Below are 24,544 nucleotides of genomic sequence, written 5' to 3'. Positions count from 1 at the left end.
CCATTTCCGGCCTCCGGAGGGCCTCGGGGGGGGAGGCCATTTTCACCCTTCCCAGGCTCCTAGAAAGGCTCTGGAGCCTGGGGAGGGCAAAAAAACGGGCCTACTGGGCCCACCATGCCATCACGTGCCAAAAACAGGGGAAGCATGGGGGGATCGCACACACATGTGCAGGGGTGGGGTGCATAGAATGATGGGTGTAGGCGCATGCGTGTGTGACCCCCTGCACTCCCCACACTTTAGCCATCACTGCCCTACACCATTTCTGACAGATGGCAGCCCAGTCTCTTCTTGAAAGCTTCCAGTGATGAAGCTCCCACAACTTGCTTCTTGTCAACTTCTGTTCCATGGGTTGGTTGTTCTCACTATCAGAAAACTCTCTTTATTTCCAGGTGGAATCTCTCCTTGTTCAGTTTCCATCCATTATTCTGCAAAACTATATTCTTGATTGAAACTCAGTTGGAACCCAAGAACAGGTTGCTTCCATGTTTCAAATGCAAACAACCAGTTTACCTCAAAGTCAACATTTGCCTCTCAACCAAGGGGAGCACTAGTCTGATTTCCCCATTCACACAAGGCTTGGAAGCTAAGCAGGCTTGTTTAAGTGTTTGTATGGGAGACAAGGGTGGTAGGCTAGACTGAGATGTAATGCAGAATCCCATAAAGATCGTGGCTAAGCTCGTTCATCATCTCCTCACGAACACTACATGGAAGTCACTTGGAGTCCAACCTGGCCATCCTTTCCCTCTAATTTGGGATCCAGGGAATCTGGAGTTGATACATCTGATATTTTTGTGCAAATCAGATCAATTTAAAGGGCTGTCCATTTTGCGTCCAATGCAAAGACCACACAAAGGTTGTGTAGTTGGAAGTCTAAAGTTGCCCATCAGTTAGCTCTCAGCTAAAAGTCTGAGCAGGCAGATAGGTTTCTGGATTCATTTTCCTCCTGACTACACGATATGGGCTTCTGTATGCAATAATTAAATTTACAATTAAATCTGCATTATAAATTAGCATAAGAAATTATGCAAATCCTGGCTCTTTTTTTGTTCTTCTGGGGTGAGGTTTTTTTTTTGTTTTTTTTTTGCCTTTTTCAGCAAAGCAATCTAGGAAGGAATTGAAATGAATCTAGAGGTCACACAAAAGGTGACTTAGAAATCTCCTTTCAATATAGCCAATACATTTACAGCTGTACATTGCACTGGAAGAAGAGGGAGTCAAGCTGTTCTCCAAAGCACCTGAAGGCAGGACAAGAAGCAATGGGTGGAAAACTCACCAAGGAGAGAAACAACTTAGAACTAAGGAGAAATTTCCTGACAGTTAGAACAATTAATCAGTGGAACTACTTGCCTCCAGAAGTTGTGAATCCTCCAACACTAGAAGTTTTTAAGAAGAGAGTGGATAGCCATTTGTCTGAAAGTGGTGTAGGGTTTCCTGCCTGAATAGGGGGTTGGACTAGAAGACCTCCAAGGATCCCTTCCAATTATGATATTTTCTTAAGATTGGCAGTGGTGGGGAATCATTGCTAAAACAAATGCTTCTCGTGCAGAAGACCATGGAGGTCAAATGTTTATGGAGATTCTCAGCCATCCAGGTCATGTTTGATCCCAAAGGTTGCTTTTCCAAAAAAGGCAACTGGACTTTCTTGGTTGTTTTTTTTCCTTGAAAATGTTTTCGCTTCTCATCCAAGAAGCTTCTTCAGTTCACTGAAGCAGCTTCTTGGATGAGAAGCAGAAACATTTCACACACACACCCAAAAAAAAAACCAAACAACCCAACCCCAAGAAAGTCCAGTTGACTTTTGGAAAAGCAAATTTGGGACCTTGCAGGTCAATCTCCAGTTAAAACCAGGTTTGTTAGTCACCACCCAAAGGCCAGATGATTTTTCCATTAGAAAAGCAAAGGGAGGGAAAGGCAGGGAAATATGCCCAGGTGTCTACACACGTACAAAAACACACACAAACCAAAGATATGGAAATCTCAACCCAGCCATTTCACTGTGTTTTGGACTACCCACAGTAATCCTTAGCTATTTCTTCTTCTTCTTTTTTTAAAAAAAAATATGCCTTGTAGCTGTTCTCTCCTAAGTCCAAAGGATCAAGGAACAATAATATAGAAGATTTTTCCCTGAGACTTTAAAGAAACTCTGCCAGCTATAGTAGTCAACGGTGAGTTAAATGGATGAGCCCAACAACACGATGTAAGCCATCTTATTTTCTTTTTTCTTATCCTCTCTTTGAAGAGTTCCTAATAACCTTCCAATGAATATCAGGGTCCTTTGAAATACCCTGAATTGCCCTCTCTCTCTGTTCTGTGAAATAAGTCAGCGAGCAGAAAACAAAACTGAACCGGAATAGTTCTTTTTCTGATTATTCCCTACCTAAATTTTGCCTGCAAATCTCTCTCCTTTAAAGCAGAACTAGGCATACAGACAAACGTCAACAGCAAAAATGGAGGCATGGATCAGGAACATCCCAAAATGATAATTTCCCCAATAAATAGTACTAGGTGCATAGGTTAGCAGGTACATGGTAGGGAACTATGTTATCGTGCTTACAAAATGTGACTCCCTTAATATACAAAAAAACTCCAATTACATTCTGCAATTTTATTATCTGCTAGTGACATATGGAATACATGCGTAATGTTATACAAACATCAAAAACTTCATAGCTACTTCTATTTTTCCTCTGTCAACTTCTCTTGTAGGAGCCATGATAGAGTCACCAGAGACAAAATAATTAGACTGAATATCTGTGAAATCTTATTATTAAAATTCTGTCTACCTTGGAACAATCTTCATACAGACAAGTGAGAGTTATAGCTCCTTCCTTCCTTCCTTTATCCTTCTTTCCTTCCTTCATTCCTTCCATCCTTCCTTCCTTTCTTCCTCCCTCCCTGCAGCCCTCCCTTCCTTCCTTCCTTTCCCAAATCCTGGTACACAAGTGATTTGTGGGTTAGATATAGGACAGAACTTTGATTCAGAACCATTTAATTTAATTTAATTTAACTCAGCTGTAAGAAGTCTCAAAATACAAAAGAAAAAGTTCTGTCTTTCATAGCTATCCTTACTGATGTTCTGTAGCCATGATTGATGATTTAGGGAGATGTGTGACTTGAGAAAATTGTGCTTCATTTAGTAACCCAAAGATAATCAACCTAGGTTTGAACCAGGGTGAAATCCAGTAGGTTCTGGAGAACCAGTAGCAGAAATTTTGAGCAGTTCGGAGAACTGGCAAATACCATCTCTGGCTGGCCCCAGAGTGGGGAGGGAATGGGGATTTTGCAGTATCCTTCTTCTGGAGTGGGGAGGGAATGAGGATTTTGCAGTATCCTTCCTCTGCCATGCCCACCAAGCCATACCAAGCCCACCAAGCCATGCCCACAGAACCAGTAGTCAAAAACTTTGGATTTCACCACTGATTTGAACATTTTCTTTGAACACAGTCTGAGCTTCTGTAAAACAGTAGGGGCTGCTGTTTCCATGAGAGACCTTCACTCAGTCCTTTTCTGGAGTTATGAACTGGTGGTCTTTAACCTTATCAGGATAAAAAAAAATCTAGAAAATATATTAGTCAGGTTCCTGTCATCCATCCAGAGGAATTAACCCTGGCAGGTCAAAGCATCTGCTTTCCCTACTACTTCCTACCATGTTCCCACCTCGCTACTGATCATATCTGACATTTCTAAACATCTAGGCTGCTTCCCCTTTCATTTCATAACAAGGCTACTCAACTGCAGCAAGCAGCAGAAAACTTCAAATCCTGAGGCTAAATCTTCTCTGAATAATAATCCCTGTCCATCTGTATTAACCACCTGAAGTGGCAAATCTCAACTGCTGAATTTTGCATCATTACAGTAAGTTTCCAGTAAAGGAAATAACATTGGGGTCTACTTTTAACCTAGTGTCCTCCCATTGGGTAGGAATAAGACAGGGGTGCTATTCAGCAGGTTCTGACAGGTTCTGGAGAACCGGTAGTGGAAATTTTGAATAGTTTGGAAAGCCGGCAAATGCCACCTCTGGCTGGCCCCAAAGTGGGGTGGGAATGGAGATTTTGCAATATCCTTCCCCCAGGAGTGAAGGGAACATTTGGGTGAAAGGGATGACAAGTAGGTTTCCTTCATTGTAGAATAGAATAGAATAGAATAGAATAGAATAGAATAGAATAGAATAGAATAGAATAGAATAGAATAGAATAGAATAGAATAGAATAGAATAGAATAGAATTCTTTATTGGCCAAGTGTGATTGGACACAAAAAGAATTTGTCTTTGATGCATATGCTCTCAGTATACATAAAAGAAAAGATACATTCGTCAAGAATCATAAGGTACAACACTTAATGATAGTCATAGGGAACAAACAAGCAATCAAATCATATTAGGAAACAGTCAATATAAATCGTAAGGATACCACCAACAAAGTTACAATAATACAGTCATAAGTGGGAGGAGATGGGTGATAGGAACGATGAGAAGATTAATAGTAGTGCAGACTTAATAACTAGTCTGACAGTGTTGAGGGAATTATTTGTTTAGCAGAGTGATGGCGTTCGGGGGAAAAACTGTTCTTGTCTCTAGTTGTTCTGGTGTGTTTAGCAATCAGAAGGCCAAGGATGATTGTGACTCTCCTGCTATGCTTTGCACAATCATCTCTCAAGGGAATGCATCAGGAGACAAATTACCTCAACGTATCTCTTTTCAGACCGGCACAAGGCGAACAGTCGGGAAGCTGAAGGAGATAGAACATGCCACCGCCAACACCAGGAGTAGCATCGTCCATTTTCAAAAAGAAAACAAACCTTGACTTGGAAAAATTCTGAAGACATTCTCAAGCAGCCTAAGAATAAAGTAGACAACAGAAGCTCAGCATCTTTACCCCAAACCAATCAGTAAGATGCTTTACGCCAATGATGGCTAACCTTTTCAGCACCGAGTGCCGAAACTGGAGTGCGCATGTGGGGTTTAGGGCTTTTTGCCTACTACCCTTGGCTGCGCCTGCTTCTCAGCCAAGCTTCCGCCTCAGAGGATTCTCCTCTAGCTTTTCTCCTCAGCTGACATGCCCCTGCCCATTGCCATGGCCAGTCAGCCATGGTCCCTCCGTCCCACAAGCTTCGGCATGGCCCATTCGATGCCTCACTGTTAGTCTTGGGCTTTTCGCCTCCTGGGACAGTTAGCCGCCAGTCAATCAGCTAGTTGCCAATGCTGGCAGCCAGAAGCCAGCTTCATCCAAAGGAGTTTTTGTTTCAGGTGGGTATCCTAGCCTTAGAAAGAGAGAGGGATGGAGGAAGGGAAGGGAGGAGAGAGAGAGAGAGAGAAGAGAGAAAAGAAAGAAAGAAAGAAGAAAGAAAGAAGAAAGAAGAAAGAAAGATAGAAAGAAAGAAAGAAAGAAAGAAAGAAAGAAAGAAAGAAAGAAAGAAAGAAAGAAAGAAAGAAAGAAAGAGGGTGGGAAGGGAGAGAGGGAGAGAAAAAGGAGAGGAAGGAAAGACCACAAACCCTGGCATTAGATGAGCTTCAGTGGATGCTTTGAAATAGCACAGCAATCCAGGGTTGAAAGGGACCTCCGAGGTCATCCAGTCCAAACCCCTGCTCCAGTAGGAGGCCTTATGTCATCTTAATATAATTAGATGCGCCTCTAACACAGAGGAGAAATTCCCAGAAAAGGGAAGGAGTTTACCAGGCAAGGCTGCCATGCAGAGGAAGGCAGAGATAGTCCTCGACTTACGGACAACAATTGAGCCCCAAATTTTGGTTGCTAAGCAAGAGCATTGTTAAAGAGGGGCCGTAGCCGACTGGCTGTGGCGAATGGGCAGGGGCATGTCAGCCGAGGAGAAAAGCTAGAGGAGAATCCCCCGAGGCGGAAGCCTGGCACAGCCAAGGGTAGGAGGCGAAAAGTCCCATTCCGTGCATGTGTACGGGCGCCGGAACGCCGGAACCTGGAAGAGCTCAGCTGGCCGCCGCACAGGCATGCGGCAGCCAGCTGCTCTTTTGGGTTCCATCACACTCATGCGCGCTGGCCAACTGCTTGCTTCCGGGTTCTGTTGCGCGCATGTGCACCGGCCAGCTGGTCTTCGCATGAAGAGAGCAACTGTCCAGTGCGCATGTGCAAGACAGAACTCAGAAAGAGCAGCCGGTGTGGCTCGCAAGCCCACAGAGAGGACTCTGCATGCTATCTCTGGCATGTGTGCCATAGGTTCGCCATCATGGCTTTAAGCGTTATAGCAAAATTGAGAGCCAAAGAGCCATTAGTTCATCTGCCTATGGAGATTCTCAGTCATCCAGGTCATGGTTGTCCCAAAGGTGCTTTTTCCAAAGGCAACTGGACTTTCTTTGTTTTTTTTCCTTGAAGATGTTCTGCTTCTCATCCAAGAAGCTTCTTCAGTTTTGACTCAGTTGGGACTCTTACCTTAACGATTGTATTCCTAGACACACTACCTTGAACCATGGAAGTCTGGTTTTTATTTTGGCAATTGGCACAGAGAATTTCTCTAATGGGCCAACGAAAAGCAGATGCCTCAATTCCATTGTGCCCTCATGAGCAACAGCTGTGGCTAAAGGTCTACAACGGGTGTCAGCAACCCGCGACTCCGGAGCCGCATATGGCTCTTTGGGCACTCTGCTGCGGCTTCCTGTCCCATCACTGGCTGGCCCCGCCCCTCACCCTCCCCTCCCAGTCACTCCTCGCCTGGCCTTGGAAATCCAAGAGATACAGAGAGAGTGGGGGAAAGAAGGAGAGAGAGAGACATAGATACAGAGAGAGAGGGAGAGAGAAAGGGAGAGGGGAGAGAGAGATACAGAGAGGGGGGAGAGAGAGAGGCAGACAGAGAGAAAAGGTTTTGTGGTTCCTGGTGTTTTTTAACAACCGGTTCTCTGCCCTAATGACCAGCTAGGTAGGCGTGGGTAGGAGGGGTATCATGTGACTGGGTTGGAGTGAGTGACATAGAGTTGGCCATGCCCACCCAGGTTTTGTGGCTCCCGGTGGTTTTTTTTCTGTGGGAAACGGGTCCAAATGGCTCTTTGAGTGTTTAAAGTTGCAGACCCCTGGTCTACAATAAAAAACATTAGGATCCTTGTTTATATTAATCAAGGATAGCAACCTTCCTTACATTTTGTATAATGCATTCCATATATCATGAGCTCCACAAAACAGAATTTTGGGAAGCCCTCACAGAATCTTACAATGAAGAGAAAAATGTTCTCTCACAATGTGCTATCCTTTCAAAACTGTGGCCTGTTGCACCTCAACAAATTAAATAGGCTCAAACATTTTCCAGCACTAAGTCACGGTAGCCATCGGATAAGCCATGGTTTATTTTAACCATCTTATCAAGCTCCATCCATTCATCATTGTAAACCACAATGGCTAAGTTACCTACCATGCCCAATCTTTATTTCTTAAGTAAGGTAAGCCACAGTTGGCTAAATTCATTGTAGATTAACCTACAAACTATTTATTATGTACATGCTACAATTGCGTTTTTTTTCGTAACGTAACTAAGCCAAAATCAAGTTGAGATTTAACACTGAACCCATCCCAAATACTGATCCGGATCGGCAATTGATTTGGCCAGATCACCTGTTCCTTTTGATTCTTAATCCTAAAGACGAAGCCTTCCTGAAGAATCGGGAATGGGAAGACTAGACTATGGAATAGAATAGAATAGAATAGAATAGAATAGAATAGAATAGAATAGAATAGAATAGAATAGAATAGAATAGAATAGAATAGCAGAGTTGGAAGGGACTTTGGAGATCTTTTAGTCCAACCCCCTGCTTAGGCAGGAAACCCTATAGCATTTCAGACAAATGGTTATCCAATCTTTTCTTAAAAACTTCCAGTGTTGGAGCATTTATAACTTCTGGAGGCAAATTGTTCCACTGGTTAATTGTTCTAACTGTCAGGAAATTTCTCCTTAGTTCTAGGTTGCTTCTCTCCTTGATTAGTTTCCACCCATTGCTTCTTGTCCTGCCCTCAGGTGCTTTGGAGAATAGCTTGACTTCCCTCTTTCTTGTGGCAACCCCTGAGATATTGGAAGACTGCTATCATGTCTCCCCTAGTCCTTCTTTTCATCAAATTAGACATACCTCAGGGCTCAAATACTATTCCCATCTTATTCAGGAGTGAATGAAGGAGAAAGGATGGATTTTGGATAGGCAATTCACGATAGTGCTTTTCCCACTAGCTGCTTATGTCAGTCAAGATCCATGGGCTCGTGACTGATCCGGCCTCCCAGCAAATTCTCATGCACAAAATCCGTGCCCATCACCGACCATTTATATCTTGGCATCTCTCCCCTGTAGGTCCTCACACACGTGCCTAAGCCTGTATTTTTGGGCCTCTCGTTTTGGCTTTTGTCATTTGCTGGATAGCCCTCCCCCCACCCCCACCCCCCGGCAGTCACAGCCATGCATCAGAGCACCCAAGAAAATCCATGCTGGCATGAGGCCAAAGCTAAACCTGTCTTTTTTTCCTTTTAAAGCACAAAATCAGGGAAACAGAGGGCGACGGAAAAAAAACCCCCCCGAGAACTAAATCCTAAATCATGGATTGCCAAACATGGTTCTACAAGCAGAAAACAAAAGCCTACTGAAGTCAGGGTTGGCTGAGAGCCAGCGCCTGTATCCCCGCTCCACCCCCACCCCCGCCTGTCCACGCGAGAACAGCCCAATTTGGTTCACTTTCACTGCTTTCGTTCGGCAGACAAAGCCATACTGAGCCCGGCCTGATGGTAGCCATATGTCCCAGGTTTAAACAGCTACAACCCAGCTCTATACAGAACACAATCTGCATTCCAAATTTCATTGAAAAGAGAGCATGAAGGCGATGAGGCTATCACGGTTCGCCCGGATCCTTGCCTCTCCCTGCCCCTTTGTCGTTACAGAGCAAAAGCATTAGACGGATCTCCAAAGTGCACGATTAAAAATGGCAATGCCACATCCTGTCGATTCATATATTTTACTCACTTCTTTTGGCTCACTGTAGCATTATTGAACCTCAGCCGTAAAGATCTAGTACATACCTACACCCAAGGCTGAGAAACGGGACAAACTAATGGGAGAAAGAAATTTTGAATCCTTATAATGCCATCGCTCCGCTAAACAAATAATTCCCTCAACATTGTCAAACTATTCACTAAGTCTGCATTACTATTACTATTAATCTTCTCATCGTTCCTATCACCCATCTCCTCCCACTTATGACTGCATGGCTGTAACCTTGTTGCTGGTATCCTTACGATCTATATTGATTGTTTCCTAATATGATTTGATTGCTTATTTGTACCCTATGACTATCATTAAGTGTTGTACCTTATGATTCTTGACGAATGTATCTTGTCTTTTTATGTACACTGAGAGCGTATGCACTAAAGACAAATTCCTTGTGTGCCCAATCACACTTGGCCAATAAAGAATTCTACTATTCTACTATAAGGGTAGCCGTGGGGAGTTTAAAATATTAAGATGGGACACATCCCATACATTTAAAAAAAAAGGGGGGTGAGGTATTTGATGTTCTCTGAGCTTGGTGACTTTCTTGCAGACATTTCATTGCCAAATCAGGTTACATCATCAGTGCTAGAAGGGAGTGGGGTTTACTCCTTCTGACACTGATGTTCCCTTGCTTGGTAATGAAACATCTGTAAGAAAACCACCAAGCTCAGAGAACACCAAAGACCCCACAATCAGGGGTGAAATCCAGCAGGTTCTGACAGGTTCTGGAGAACCGGTAGCGGAAATTTTGAGTAGTTCGGAGAACCGGCAAATACCACCTCTGGCTGGCCCCAGAGGGGGGTAGGAATGGAGATTTTGCAATATCCTTCCCCTGGAGTGGGGTGGGAATGGAGATTTTGCAGTATCCTTCCCCTGCCACGCCCACCAAGCCACACCCACAGAACCGGTAGTAAAAAAAATTGAATTCTACCACTGACCACAATTCAACCTTGAGCTACAAATATTCTCTTACATTGGATGAGACTTCAATTGCGTGGTCATAGCTCCCGTCTTAATTTTTTCCATCCCCACCCCTCCTCCCCACAGGATACAATACAAATACTAACAGGATAAATTCCATCTTTAACATGTACTCTCAATGCACATGATGACAAAGGAAGTTGGGAAATTATATTGTTCTGTTGCAAGGATGGAGACAAATGTCCCACCAAATACAGCTTGTCTACCGCATTTCCCATCCGTAGGAGTTCAAACAAGGCATCTCCTAGCTCTTACACTTTTAGGATGCAATTCTTGGTGCTTTCAGAAACTGTGCTGAGATCATGGGAGATTACTGCCCATAATACCTTAAATATTACATAGTGCCAGTTGCATCACTCCCTGGTCCATAGAACATCTTTAGTAGGAGGTGGCTCAGCTGAACAAAGAGTGCAAGTGGGAACAGCAAGGATACAATTATAATGTTTATTAGTGGGTTAAATTTTGTCCTATGCTCTCTTTTCCTACATGGGTTTCACTGCACAGATCTCTCAAGATGACACTCCGAAAAGCCCAACTGCTATACACAAACATACACAAATGGACGCACACAACCTATCACATTTTAACTTCTTTTCATTTCACCAATCTCTCTGCCCACATGCTGGGTGCTCTTACCAATTTAAGATCATCCCATCTGATCCATCAAAAGCATCCTTTGTAAGAACTGTTTTCCAACCTGCAAATTCCCGGTTGTGTTTGTTTTGCAACAGTCTAACCCAGTTGTGCCATTCTAAAAATTCTCGGGTCTTTTTTTTCCCTTCTTCTTCTTCTTCTTCCAAAATTCACATTTTCTTACTCTTTCATTTCAAAGGAAGGAAAAATGATTTCGTCCGTGTACATTTTCCCGCTTTCTTAGCTTTTCAGGCTGACAGGAGTGGGTTTCCCCCATTTTGCCTCAATACCAAAAGGAATCAGGATTTCCAGCTCTCTTTGAATTCCTGCCCAGCTTTGAATGTATACTTCCTCCAGCAATCTATTGTATATATGCCGGATCACAAGTAAATACAGTTCTTCTCCTTCTCTCTCTCTCTCTCTCTCTCTCTCCCTCTCTCCCTCTCTCTTCCTCTTTCTCCTTTTCTTTCTCTCTGTTTCTCTCCATTTCTCTCTCTCCCTCCCTCTCTCCCTCTCTCTTCCCCTTTCTCCTTTTCTTTCTCTGTTTTTCTCCATTTCTCTCTCTCTCTCCCTCCCTCCCTCTCTCTTCCCCTTTCTCCTTTTCTTTCTCTCTGTTTCTCTCTCTCCCTCCCTCCCTCTCTCTTCCCCTTTCCCCTTTCCCTTCTCTCTGTTTCTCTCCATTTCTCTCCCTCCCTCCCTCCCTCTCTCTTCCCCTTTCCCCTTTTCTTTCTCTCTCTCTGTTTCTCTCTCTCTCTCTCTCCCTCCCTCTCTCTCTTCTCCTTTCTCCTTTTCTCTCTCTCTCTCTGTTTCTCTCTGTTTCTCTCTGTGTGCTTCTCTCTCTCTCTCTCTCTCCCTTTCTCCTTTTCTTTCTCTCTCTCTCTCTCCCTGTTTCTCTCTCTGTTTCTCTCCCCCCCCTCTCTCTCTCATTATAATGCAACTGAATTTACATCCGCTATCTCTGTATAGCTTTCTAAGATCCCAGCTCTTGTATTCAGGGAGGGAAGAGAGGGGAGGCTGCAACAGTTTCTGCTTGGACGGATATATTTTTATCCAATACAACGGAGATTAGGTGGGATCATGAAAATTCATTGCACCAAGGTCTCTGGTAATGTTCAAGAGAGGAATATTCCTGTGATAAGGATTTGGAGATGCTTTCGCACCATCTGGACACACTCTGTTTCTGACACAATGCCGCTCTAATGGCATGCTTGGGCTACAGTCCAGACAAACTCCTGTTCTGCACCCCCACCGACCCACCCAACCACTGCCACCCATCAGCACACACATCCCAAGCCCCTCCTGCCTGCCTGCCTACCGATAATGTGATTTTTAATCCATGACACACCTCAAGGAACAGAAGGGAGCACAGAAAAAGGAGGAGGAAGGGAAGGGAACAGGAGGGCAGATAAACATCTATTGTGTCGAGAAGCATCCTTGTAAAGGCAGATTGATCAGTGAAAAAAAAGCTGCCACATCTGCTAACTGCCAGCTCCATTACACTGCCAGCTCTGCTTAAGAGGATAGAGGCCTCACTGAAATGTATTTCCTCCTTCACCATCCCCATTCCCCCCCAAAAAAACAAAACAAAACAAAAAAACCCAACACTATTTATAGTGTGTTTATCCACTCACAATTTTACAACCAGCCTGTAAAACACCTTATGGGGGTAGCTCATCCAATTATAACGTCAACCCTTTTTAAAAATCTACTGTAGTTATAGATGCTATTGATCTTGCAAAAGAAAGAGAGAGAGAGAGAGAGAGAGAGAATCAAAACATGCATTTCAGATGGGCAGTCCAGTCAACAGAGGGGAAAACACAGCCAAAGGGAAACTCTCAGCAATAATTTAATTTAATTTAAGATGGACATTTGAAGCATTTGTAGCAATAGTTTAAATGAAGTCTCTGGAAAGCTTAGCGATCAATTTGGAGCCATGTTGCAGCTTGGCTAGACTTATGCTCTGGTTTATTCCTCCTTTAACCAATCTGCATAAATGCTCTTCCTAGAATAGCCTAAATACTATCCTTTCTATACATTTACACAACAGGTGTACCCAGGGTTAACTTAACCACGGTTTATGGAATTTACTCATTTCTTAGGTTTTGGTCAACATAGGCTGCTATCAACTAAATTGAGGGGCTGGTTTTGCACAGCCTGACTGAACTGGTTGTAATTCAGTTTAAGAGATTGGCCAGATCAACAGAGAAATTGTCATCCTGGGACTCCGTCGGACCAAAAGAACTTTACCTGGGCACACAGATTCTATTCTTTAATCATTCTGTTTCTATTCTTTTTGAAATGATTTAATTTTCCTTGCTAAGCCCCGTTTAAAAGAAAAGGATGCAGCTACAGCTCTCCAGTTGTGTTTTCCAACTGTATTGAGCGATCATCTCCTTAACTGGCAACTCAGGTGGCTATTTATTTATTTATTTATATATTTATGTATTTATTATTTAAATTTATATACCGCCCTTCTCCCGAAGGACTCAGGGCGGTGAACAGCCAAAATTTAAAACACATACAGTATAAAAATTAAAAAGAATTAAAACAGAATTAAATCAGTTTGGCTTCCCTAAATTTTAAAACACTTTCCCCATAAAATAACCCAACCAAAATTTTAAGCCAACCACTTTTTATTGGAGAATTGGGTGTGCCAACCACGAGTAGAGAATTTGGCCCTGCCAAATATTGCCACCTTGCACCTCCTGCCGTACCATCCTTCATCACTGGCTCCATTGCTCTCTGCACCAATGCATTAAAGCAGGCGACTTACAATCTTCCAGATCTTGAAGGCAGCGGTGGGTTGCTGCCGGTTCGCACCGGTTCGGGAGAACCGGTTGTAGCGGCGTCAGGAGGCTCCACCTGGAAGTCATCAAATATGCTCTGCGCATGTGCAGAAGCTTCTGCGCATGTGCAGAAGTGGCACGCGTGCAAGCGAACGAGTAGCAAAGGTAACTAAAACCCACCACTGCTTGAGGGGACCTTATTCTCTGAGCTTGATGGTTTTCTTGCAGACATTTCATTACCAAACTAGGTAACCTTATCAGAGACACTGACGATGTTACTTAGTTTGGGAAGGAAACATCTGCAAGAAAACCACCACCAAGCTCAGAGAGCACCAAGGACCCCACAGTTACAAACCCTCAGCTACCAATATTCCCTTCTATCGCTTCCAGATATTGCTACATTTCAATCCTTAGAGACACCCCACCCACCCAAAAAAAGCAAACGCTGAATGGCACTACTGCAGGTGCTGTAGCTCAGTAGCATGTGGTTCCAAATTTGGAACGCTGATCTTATTAAAAGTGATTTTCTCTGAATGCTATATCACCAGAAAAGTGGGGGGGGGGGGGTTAGAGAGAAAAACGATTTAATGCAAAAAAAAAAAAAAAAAAAAGCAAAAACATTCAAACCAACCTCTAGTGCCTTTCGAAAATCTGTCATTTTGAGGGGGAGTGAGTTCATCATCGCTCTAAAATGGTTCTTTAAATACCAAAAGCATTTGGACAGGATTCTACTGGTTTAGGAAAACAGTCACATGGTGAGTTCCTTTACACGGCTCCCTTCTCCTCCTTGATCACACACAGCTTAAAACACCAATGCTTTTAAGGTCCAAAGTGCCTTTATATGAAAATATATGAAAAACACAGCTGCCTGCAATTTCTGCTGATTCGAATCTCTCCAAGGCTCAAGGTTGACTCAGCCTTCCATCCTTTCTAAGGTAGGTGAAATGAGGACCCAGTTTGTGGGGGCAATAAGCTGACTTTGTATAAAATATACAAAAGAATGAAGGCTATTGCTTAACGCATTGTAAGCCGCCCTGAGTCTCCGGAGAAGGGCGGCATATAAATCAAATTAAAAAAAAAAAATATCTGGCCAGCTGATTAGAAATAAAAATGCTCCTGAACAATAAACATTGCTTGAACACTGGAGTTTCTCCCTAAAGCAGGGGTCAGCAACCCGCAGCTCTGGAGCCGCATGTGGCTCTTTCATCCCTCTGCTGTGGCTCCCTGTCGCCTGTCAGCTCCACAATTGCCAGGGCTTTCGGTTAGGACAGATAGAGGAAAAAGGACACCGAGCTAGGAGGTGACTCTATGATGGGGGAACCGGACTTCTGGTCAGCTCCTGAATTGAACTGGCGGGGATGGGGGCTTCCAGTTAGGACCTTTGTGGCTCTTTTGAGTATTTAAGGTTGCCGACCCCTGCCCTAAAGCATCATCATCTCCATCTCCCATAAAACACCTCTCGTCCTTCCTCTCAGAACAGAACAGCATCTAAAAAACTACCCGTTACAATCATGCCATTACAGGTAGTCCTCAACTTGTAGCAGTTCATTTAGTGACCATTCCATGTTACAATGGCACTGAGAAAAGGGATTTATGACCATTTTTCCCACTTATGACTGTCGCAGCATCCCTGTGGTCATGTGATCAAAATTCAGACCCTTGGCAAGTGGGTTTATATTTATGACGGTTGCAGCATCCCAGGGTCACGTGATTCGCCCCTTTGGCGACCTTCTGACAAGCAAAGTCAGTGGGGAAGTCAGACTCATTTAACGACCGTGTCACTAAATTAACAATGGTGGTGGCTCACTGAACAATTGTGGTAAGAAATGTCGTAACATGGGGCAAAACTCACTTAACACATCTTTCACTTAGCGACATAAATTTTGGGCTCAGTTGTGGCTGTAAGGCGAGGAGTACCTGTATTTACTTTTATTAAAAAATGTGAGAGATTCTGCAACACCCGAGGAGTTTAAAAATCTTAAAGGTAAAGGTTCCCCTCGCACATATGTGCTAGTCGTTCCCGACTAGGGGGCGGTGCTCATCTCCGTTTCAAAACCAAAGAGCCAGCGCTGTCCGAAGACGTCTCCGTGGTCATGTGGCCGGCATGACTCAACGCCAAAGGCGCACAGAACGCTGTTCTCTTCCCACCAAAGGTGGTCCCTATTTTTCTACTTGCATTTTTTACCTGCTTTCAAACTGCTAGGTTGGCAGAAGCTGGGACAAGTAACGGGAACGCACCCCATTACGCGGCACTAGGGATTTGAACCGCTGAACTGCCGACCTTTCGCTTGACAAGCTCAGCATCTTAGCCACCGCGCCACCACGTCCCTTAAAAATTTTACAAAACTGCATTTCTACTTATCTTTAGAAAACAGGGATACATACAGAGCATTATTGTATAATTAAAGAAAGCGTTGATTAAGTTTGCATACCGATGTACTCACATTTTAGGGTATTTTTCAACACTGCTTAGACGCCAAGTGTTGCTTCCCAAAGTAGACTTTTTTAAAACAACAACAACAACTGGATTTCCTAACCACATGCTTACAAATGTTTCCTCTGTACTAAATTGAGACTGTCGTCCCCGTCTGTTTCCCAGTAAATCTGCGATTTTTAGCCGTTTTTTCTGTCTTTCATTATTGATTTTAAGGTACCCATCGCAGGAAGAAACCAAGCCGAAAATGGACTTTTCTATGGTTGAAAGGCAGAACAAATAATTATCCTTTGTCATCTCTTTAGGAAGAAAAAAAAGATGAAGCATTTGGAATAATAGCAATTGCAGTTTTGATTCACACTGAAGTAATGAGCTGCTATATTGCCTTTTTTTTTTCTGATCCAGTGATAAACTATAATATTTATTTGTTTGGGTTTTTTTTTTGTTGTTGTTGTTGTTTGTTTTTTTGCTGCCTGCCACCCTGAATATCTTAATGTGGAGAAAGATTACGATGGAAATGATAAATAAATAAATAAAACACAACTAGAGTGGGCATTCGTAAAAGCCTAACAAAGAAACAGGTGGGTTTCTCCATTGCCCACACAACCTTGTGAAGTAAGTAATATCCAATAATATATATTATACATTTCATACAAACGGTTGCATTTCATATGTGTGTGTTTGTGTATGTGTACGTGTGCACGTGTGTGTGCATCATTGGGGCGGGAAGTGTTTTAATAAATATTATTTAATAAATTTATTTATTTAATAAATAAATAAATAAATAAATGCTACTGTTACAAGATTGTTCGGGGTTTTTTTCCCTCCTGCCAAAAATGACAAAAGCTACACGTTTGCCATCTCTCTTGAAGGGATTTTGTTCGTGGGATGTATATCATTCCCGTTTAATTAATTTCCTTTATTTAAATATCATTAGCGGCTTGGGTTTTAGTCGTCCTCGTTTGCATTTAGGCAAACAAAAGGCATTCCTTTCTGCTCCATTCCCTCATAGCCTCCCATTTGTTCCCTTCCTCCCACCCTACCCCACCCCAAAAAGAAAAAAAAGAAATGTTCTCTCCACACCCTCAATTTGGAATCACAGGATGGGTAGCGCAGGCATGGCACAAAACGCATCGCAAAGGACGAGCTGGGAGCATGTCTTGCGCAATTAATAGCATGAACAGGCATTGGGGTTTTGTTTTTTTTTTCTTCTTCTTCTTCCTTGAAAGGAGGAGGGGCACCAGGAAAATTGGGACGTGCCAGCTTGGCCCTATTGTTCTGCCTTTGGGTTGTTAATTAGCAAGATGGGGGAGGGGGGAAAAAAGGAGAGGGCGGGCTCAGAGGAAGTTGCACGGTAACAAATTCAGCCACCGTGGCAACCTACCTCATGTCAATGCGGCCATCTTACAAAACGGCATGTGACTCCATCAAAATGGCTTCCTGGCATCGCATGGGGTGAGCTGAAGGAGTGAAGGTCTTTCCAGGGAGGGAGTGGTCCTTCTTCCCTGCTTCTTCTCTCCCCGCCTCTTCTCTCTCTCTTTCTCTCTCTCTCGTGCACATTGCCTCCTTCTGTGCTTGTCCTCTTGAGGGTACCACACAGCTCGGATGAGTTTGAGGAGGGGAGAGGAAGAAGTAGGGCAAGGGAATTAAGCCAGAGAGAAACACGCCATGGCCCTCCATCCGTCGTCGTGGCTGCACATTGTCTTATCACCGCAGCAGAATGTCACACAGCCTCTGTGCAGGAGACAATAAGGCACGGTTTCATTACACACAGTACGATACATGGGCATAATGCCATGGTTACATGCAAGAAGAAGAAGAAAAGCCCACCAGAGAGATTAATCCCTAGGAACTGATGCATCCACTTTGCTCTTTTGTACAGCTATTTGGGGGTGGGGGGGTGGGGGCAGAATAGGATAGGTTCTAGTTTTACATTAGGAGGGGAGTAAAAGAGAGAGATTTTCCTTCTATTACATTTGGGCTTTTTCCCCATGTATATCTGTATCACAACTTTACTGCTCAATAAGAGTCAATCATTAAACAAAAAGGTGAGATGTTTCTTTTGTAAACATCAGTGATTTCTGACCCTTCCTGTGTTGGCTTGCAAAAAAATCGAATTTTGGAAACTTTAGGGCAACAACTTTTTCCCTCCAGGAGCTCTCCCAGGTGCTGAAAACTCCCATGTTTTCCTCCCTTTTTGCTGTTTTGAATATAGAAGTTGATTCTGGATAAGCTTACCCTCCCCTTGTCAAGAAACCCATCTTGGTCAGACTCGGTTAGATAACTTGCTTGCTCTTGGGTTTCTTTTAATATATATATAATTTTGGTCACATCTTTGACATGGATAAGTCTACCTTGCTTCTAGGAGTTGAAGCATGAACCCATCTGCCACCAAGATAATTGGCACTTTGTTCCTAGCTATTCACAACTCACTAATTGGGTGAGAATTAACCTTTTGCTACCTATCTTGCTGGATTCAATAGGAACCAAACATCAGTACTCCCACTCCCAATGTGGTTGATCAGAGGACACCATTTGTACCACACTATTTAAATGAATAGTAGAAAAAGACAGTAAACGCAGACTTTGGGGGGCGGCAGGATGGCAATTCAATGGTAAATTTACAAGGAAAAGTGCAAAAATAATGTTATGGATCTCCTATCCTCATCCAAGGATAGGCCTTGCAGAATTTATACAGATATTTTTAATACATGCAAAAATTGGATGCCTTATATATCCACCCAAAAAAATAGAAGAGAGATTTATGCATTCTTTATATACATATATACATTCTGAAAAATAACACATGCTGAAAAATCAGGAAGTCTCCTAATATTTAACAGTAGTACCATGTTTCCCCGAAAATAAGACCCTGTCTTATATATATTTTTGCCACCAAAAAAAGGCACCAGGTCTTATTTTCAGGGGATGTCATTCACTGACCAACCTCGCTTGCGTGTGTCACCCACGGCCTCCTTTTTGCTGTCAGTTGCCTTCAGGAACTTCTTCTTCTGTGGCCGGCAAGGCTTTCCTGAAGGCCTCTGCAGCTGATACCAGAGCTCCGGATCGATCCAGAGCTTTGTTATCAGCTACAGAGGCCTTCAGGAAAGCCTTGCCAACATTGCCAGCTGCAGAAGAAATGGGCCGGCGAGGCAGGTGTCGGGGTGTATGAGGCCTGGCTACAACTGTCCAAAAGTAAGTAGTAGGGCAATTCCACCACCCCTCATCCCCACTCTAGCTTAATTTTTACCCGTGCACGGGTGTAGAAGAGAAAAAAAATAGCATTGGATGACACGTGCAGGAATTCATAGGGAATTGAAACCCTTCGTTTACATGGAGATGGGCATGACCTCCCAGAACAACATTTGAGATGGGAAACAAAACAAAAGAAAAAGACCTCCGAGTGACATCAGCACAAAATTATGTCTATCATTTAAAAAGATAAAGGGGATGATCCCCAAATATAGGGAGAAAAGTAAGTTGATTCTTGTTCTGCCTTCATTGCCCCATACACCCTATCAAAAAAAAAAAAAATTAAGTCTATTTTGGCCGTTAAGAGATTGCCACCCCAGCCTAGACAGGCAACATTTTTGTATCTTGCTAAATCAGTCTTTTCCTCAAGAATGAGGTATTGAACTACATTCACAAAGCCAAACATTGTCATGGAGAAGGGCAAAGCAATAGGAGTCTATTCCTAATCATAATTAAACACCTCTGCTAAACCTCTAACTCCCACAGCACTGTCTTATGCCTGAAGATATTTACCCATGTAGTAGGCTCTATTGCTATTATCCTGGTCACCTTCTTATATTTCCCATCTTCTCAAATCCTTCTCTTTTCGCCTCTCATCTTTCCTACTACCTTCTGCTATTGGTATATTATGATTTATCAATTGTCGTTTGTATCTTATGACATGATTGTATCTTATGATTTCTTATCTATGACTTATCACTTTGTTGTTGTTTGCATGTGCCCTGAGGGGATATGCACCAGAGATGAACTTCCTTGTGTGTCCAATCACACTTGGGCAATACAGAATTCTGTTCTGTTCTGTTCTGTTCTGTTCTGTTCTGTTCTGTTCTGTTCTATTCTATTCTATTCTATTCTATTCTATTCTATTCTACTCTACTCTACTCTACTCTACACTATTCTACACTATTCTACTCTACACTATTCTACTCTACTCTATTTTACACTATTCTACTCTACTCTACACTGTACTCTACTCTATGCTATTCTACTCTACTCTACTCTGGTCTATTGACACTAAAACAGGAAAATATGTGTTGTGTCACAACGCCAGTTCCAACCTCTTGTACTTGTTTCATGATCTTGCACACAAAGAGAGGGATTTGAATCCAAATGCCTCAACACACCTTTTGCTGAAAGTTCTCCCTTGCTCTCTTCCTACCGAGGCCTAAGGAATAAAGTTATGATTGTTCCCTTAGCAAATTCCTGGTACATTTTTCCCCCTTTCTTTTTAGCTCTTTTGTAGGTTCCTTAACACAGGAGGAGGTTATCTCTTCATCCAAACTACAGTCTAGTGTTGCAGAAGGAGTCCAGAAAGAGTTTCTTTTGACTGTAGGTTTAAAAAAACAAAACAAACTTATCTTGATCTTTCTGTGAGCTGGCAGAATTCAGCTCCAGACAACTGGTGGAAACATTAGTCTTCTGCAGACTCCCTCACAAACACACCTGCATGTTTCAAGCTAGCAAACCGTGTATCTCCTCGACATTCTCACTTACCCATAAATTAAGAAGAATGCTAAGGAGAAAGGAGAAAAAGGAAAGGAAAGGGGGAAAAAAGGGGGAGCCTTTAAAAATAACTAATTTTGGTCTCTTTTTTTGCACCCCAAGCACACGCAGCAAAATCATCATCATCATTGCATCTTTAATTCCTGCCCCCCCCAACTCTTTCTCCTCTCCAGCTGAGTTTGTACCCCGGCTACAAGTCCTTTTGTTTTCCCATCAATGAGGGCAACGCAGGGGAAAAAAACCATCAGGAGGGGAGAAAAAATAATTTAGTTTGCTAATAGGCAACCGATGGTGGGAAACAAGGGAGAGACCACGGAGCAGAGAAGGTGGAGGGATGGGAGAAGTGCCCGCAGTTGAGGCTTAGGAAAGTCCTGCACAAAGCCACTATTCATAAAGTCCAGGGCCAGAGAATTGCACTGAATTAAACAGAGACAAAGACCAGAGGCATTCCCCCCCCCCCATCCTCTCCCTGCTTCTGTGTCCCGTGAGAATGATCGTATGTCCCTGGCATTAGAAAACCTTCCACATAGGAAGAAGTGGGAGTGTGTGTGTGTTTGTGTTTGTGCAAACTGTGGTTGAAGATACAGAAGGTTCCCCACACCCACACCCACCCACACACACACACACACACCGTTCCTGGGATTTGTGTACGGGAGAAGCAGCATATGGTTTCTGAGCAAGCCATCAGCTTTCATGCACCAGATTTAAAAACTCTGCTTATGTGAATCTCTCCAGGCATGCCCACACGCACATACACACGGTCGCTTTCAATGTGCTCGATCTAGCCAAGGTTCCTTGGCCTCCGGCACAGCCATGTGAAAACAAACAGAACCACCTTTGGCAATTGGGAAAGCTTGCAAAGAAATTGGCGGTGTTGGTGCCGGCACCTGTGCACGGTTCACACTCACCCACCAAGAGGGGCTTTTAGGCAGATGGGAGAGGTTGACAAAGACAGACAGATTTCACATGCACCGTTCAATCATAAGAATGAATGAATGAATCACCGTACAAATTTCGGCAAGCCATTTCTTTGGATGTTTGGTCAAATATTTTTTCCTGGCCTGCCTATAGGACTTTATCAGGATCTGGACTTGCCCTCAAATGTTTTGAGGAGGAGGGGGAGGGGGAGGAGGGATGGAGGAGGGGGGAGGAGAGAGGAGGAGAGAGGAGGAGGAGAAGAAGAGGAGGAGGAGGAAGAGGAGGAGGAGGAGGAGGAGGAAGAGGAGAAGGAGGAGGAGGAGGAGGAGGAGAAGAAGAAGAAGAAGAAGAAGAAGAAGAAGAAGAAGAAGAAGAAGAAGAAGAAGAAGAAGAAGAAGAAGAAGAAAGAAATGGAGGAAGAAGAAGAAGAAGAAGAAGAAGGAGAAGGAGAAGGAGGAGGAGGAGGAGGAGGAGGAGGAGGAGGAGGAGGAGGAGGAGGAGGAGAAGGAAAAGGAGAAGGAGAAGGAGAAGGAGAAGGAGAAGGAGAAGGAGAAGAAGAAGAAGAAGAAGAAGAAGAAGAAGAAGAAGAAGAAGAAGAAGAAGAAGAAGAAGAAGAAGAAGAAGAAGAAGAAGAAGAAGAAGAAGAAGAAGAAGAAGAAGAAGAAGTATTTTAAGACAAAACATGTATACATACTGGAAAACAGGGAACTGGGCTGTGTCCGGCATTTGTATAACTGAATGTTTCCTACCTGAATATTTATCCCAATGTATTTTTCTCAAGAAAAACCCTCATCCATTCAGAGAAATGATAGTAAAGAGTCCATGTCTATTGTTCAACTTGAAGATGAATTTTAATTCGTGCCGTGCATAAAAAAAAATCTTGCTTTTTTTTTTTTAGCCTACCAATTTTTAATTCAATTCTCTGAAAGAGAAATTGCTTTCAAAAAAGAGAATTTACTTCAAAGAAGAAGAAAAGGTTTAGTAGGATTCTCCTGGCTGGAGTTTGTTAGATTCTTGTGCTTATCTATTCAGAAGGTTGCTGAGCACTTCGTACTCATGTCCCATCTGTGACTCTTTCACTGTTTAATCATGTCTCTAGGGATGTCCAGCCTCTCTGGCTTCTCACATTTTTATTTAATCCCAAAGGACGACACCAGAAAGGAACTCCTCACCTGGAGGACTGACATATTAGGGAATATGGACAACAAGAGAAATTGCAGAAGAATGGAAAGACCTGTTCCAGAAATGTACCTTCAATTTTCACCTGCTATTGCAAGATAGCTTTATTGATTAGCCTGTAGGCCACATCAATGCACAAGGTTCAGACACATATCGCCAATAAAATCCTATACAAACAATTTAAAATAAGAGTAGGGTAAAACACAATAGTTATAGGATAAGAGAGAATATAATTTAATACATAAATACCATGTTGCCTTGAAAATAAGACCCTATCTTTTTTTTTTTTTTTTTTTGAACCCTGAAATAAGCGCTTGGCCTTATTGCCATGCACTCAAGAGCCCGATTGGGCTTATTATCAGGGGATGTCTTATTTTGGGGGAAACAGGGTATGTAAAATAGACTAAAACGATATAAAATTATATTTCGGTGTCACCCTTACAATCTACCCCAATCAGTCCCACGTATGCAGTTCTCAACTGAACCATTTTGTTTAACTATTGTGCTGTGTTAAATGCTATTTTCAGGTTCTGGCCACACATAAAAGTAAGTTGTTTTGATTTGAAATGATCCCAATGGGTCATTTGCTTGGTATATAGACCAAGATACCTGTCTCTCACCCCCTTATACAAGCAACAATCAAATAGGATGTGGACCAGGGCTTCTACCTTCTTCCATTTCACAAATGCAGAGATGCTCATTGTAGGGTATAGAATGGAATCTCCCATATCTGACCATTGTGTCAAGCTGTTCAAATCTCGCTCGCGTAAATATCTCCCTAAGATGTTTGACAATTGTAACTTCAAATAGCTGCCTACTTGAAAAGTACGTTTGTATTTGTATTGTATTTATTGGAGATATGTGTCTGAACCTTGTGCGTTGATATGGACTGTAGGCTAATCAATAAAGTTATCTTGCACCTGCTAATTCCAGCTAGCAAATAAGCCTGAAAGGATCACCAAAAGAAATCCAGAAGAAATACTTTACACATAGATAATAAGTTGAAAAAAAAATAAAGAAGCAACTTTCAAATAGGAAATCAACTTTTTGAAAAATTGCAAAGCAATGTCTGGGGCAGCCAAAACTCGTTCATGAACTGTTTTTAATTACAGCCTCCTACTTTCAGCTACCATTTTGAGGAGGAGAGAAACTTCAAAAGCTCTGTAAGAAAGATGCTTCGTGATTACATTGTCCGGCTATTAAGCTATTCCATTTTTCGTTTTGCTTTTGTTTCGTTTTGTTTTTTTTTTCAAAAAGGAAAAGGAAAATAGGCAAATCACAAGTGAAAGAAAACAACTGCCTTCATCAAATTGAGACAATAAGGTAGGGAGATTGCACGATTAAAAAAAAAATCTCATTTGGAAGTTTAAATAGCTTGAAGCCCTTCCTGCCTATGAAGCATGTTCTAATCAATGCATGCCTTTGATTTTAAATTCATTTACGTACCTCAGATCCCAAGTTTTATAAACCTTAGAATCACAGAGGGTGCCCATTCAGAAATTCAAACGAGAGCCCCAAAAAAGCATTTGATTGAGTAAAATAGCATAAACACAGAAGCACCAAATCAGCAATTGGCCTTAATTTTTGAAGAAACTCAAAACTATTGGTTTTTAATTACAGAAAACGGGCAAAATCTATCTGGGAAAAAAGTTTCATATAAGCGGGAATGAAGCAACCCCCCCAGAAGAAGAGAAATTTTGTCTTAATCTCTTAGATTAGGGTCACAGTTTTGTTTTTAAGACTTTTAAAAAATCTGTTAATTTGGCCCCGTGTAATTCCAGAAAGGACTAGCATTGATGATGTTACTTAGTTTGAGTAACTGAAACATCTCCAAGGAAACAACCAAGTTCATAGAGAACCAAGGACCCATC

General features: G+C 42.6%; 1 long non-coding RNA gene across 3 annotated transcripts in view; it reads right to left on the bottom strand.

Moving 5' to 3' along the window:
• Nucleotides 1–24,544, bottom strand: part of LOC117669891 (uncharacterized) — a 93,768-nt gene that overhangs the window by 27,261 nt on the left and 41,963 nt on the right. For 2 of the 3 annotated variants that reach the window (XR_015729738.1, XR_015729737.1), the window contains one exon: nt 17,206–17,555. This is a non-coding gene — a long non-coding RNA (uncharacterized LOC117669891). Of the gene's footprint in view, nt 1–4,681; nt 4,837–17,205; nt 17,556–24,544 lie in introns of all 3 variants that reach the window. The other variant, XR_015729739.1, reaches the window with a different exon arrangement.

Source organism: Pantherophis guttatus, chromosome 13 (genome assembly GCF_059756535.1).
Source record: "Pantherophis guttatus breed Tessera chromosome 13, ASM5975653v1, whole genome shotgun sequence".
NCBI classification, from domain to species: domain Eukaryota; kingdom Metazoa; phylum Chordata; class Lepidosauria; order Squamata; family Colubridae; genus Pantherophis; species Pantherophis guttatus.
The sequence above is the reverse complement of the archived record's forward strand: the minus strand, read 5'-3'. Positions and strand labels throughout refer to the sequence as shown.